This window comes from Gavialis gangeticus, unplaced genomic scaffold, assembly GCF_001723915.1.
Source record: "Gavialis gangeticus isolate Ggan-Ray unplaced genomic scaffold, GavGan_comp1, whole genome shotgun sequence".
In the NCBI taxonomy this organism is placed as follows: Eukaryota; Metazoa; Chordata; order Crocodylia; family Gavialidae; genus Gavialis; species Gavialis gangeticus.
The window spans coordinates 122,413,219-122,414,755 of record NW_017729025.1 but is presented as its reverse complement, the minus strand read 5'-3'; positions in this window follow the sequence as shown (position 1 = coordinate 122,414,755).

The following is a 1,537-nucleotide window of genomic DNA, read 5'->3' as shown; positions in this document are numbered from 1 at the left end:
TTGAGGCAAGGTAGGGATGGAGGCTTGGGCGGGGGGCCTAGTGCAGGCTCTGCCAGCTCTGGGAAAGTGCTCCACTACCCGGCCCAGGCTCCAGCTCCATCCCCCAGCTCCAGACCCTGTCCCCAGCCCTTGGCTCCTGGCTTCCAGCTCCAGCCCCCAGCCACCCACCCCCGGTTCCAGCCCCCGGCCTCTGGCCTCCAGCTCCAGCCACTAGCCCCTGGCCTCAGCCCCTAGCTACTGCCTCTGGCCCCTGGCCCCAGCATCCGGCCGCAGCCCCCAGCTCCAGCCCCTGGCCCTAGTCTCCGGCCCCCAGCCCCCTTCAATAAGTGTCCCACACTGGACCAAGGCGACGCGCTCACGGACTGAGACGGCACACACACGTTAAGCCTAATACAACTGATGGACTGCTGCTTCTTAGAGGGAATATTGGTTGATGATTCTTCCTCCCTAGGTGCAATACATGGCACTTATCTTTGTTAAACTGCATCCTATTCTGTTCCGCTCACTTCTCCAGGCTGTCCAGATCTGCCTGGATTCACTCCCTGACCTCTAGTTTATTTATCTCAGCCCATAGTTTGGTGTCCCCTGCAAACTTGGACAGGGTGCTTTCTTTTCCCTCATCCAAATCACTAATGAAGATATTGAATAGTACCGGTCCCAGGACAGAGCCTTGTGGGACTCCACTGCCCACATTTCTCCAGGTAGAAACTGACCCACCCACCACCACTCTCTGGGTGTGTCCCATAAGCCAATTTTCCACCCACCTGACTGTGTAATAATTTACATTGCAACTGTTTAGTTTGTTTGTAAGAATTGGGTATGACACTGTGTCAAAGGCCTTTTTAAAATCTAAGTAAATAACATCTACATTTAAAGAACCAGGAGGTGGGACTGGGCAGGGCAGCTATTGACAGGGCTGGGAGAGCAGACGGGGGATGGGGGCTCATGGCAGAGCCCCCCACACAGCGCGGGGCAGTGGTAGGCAGCAGGGATAGCCCCACCATCTGGCAGCAGTTGGTAAGTGGGGGCTTTTATTTTTTTTAAAGAACTGGGGGGTGGAGCCAGGTGGGACAGCCATGTGGGGGCCTGGGAGACTGGATAGGGGTTGGGGGTGCTCAGAGGTGCACTTCACTGAAAGTACATGATTTAACTGCATAATACCATGCCAGTTCCAATTGCTTATAGCTTATCTTGCAACAAACATTAATTAACTCCATATCCATCAAGTGTAAAACCAATATAGTAAATAAGAAATCTTTAATAGAACAGTATGCCATTTAACTGTATAACTAGTGAAACTCATGAGAAACTATCAATTTCTGGACTTCTAAAGCTACTTCAATTGACTAATCTTGTCAATGTCAAGTCTAATATTAGAGGCATGAGGCCCTTTGAGAAACCAGGTAAGAAGCCTTAATGAGGTGTTAATAGCTTAGCATAGGTTGTTCCTTTCCTTAGCTAATATAGTTTCATAGTTTCATAGTTGTTAGGGGCTGGAAGGGACCTTACAGGTCATCAGGTCCAGCCCCCCTGCACT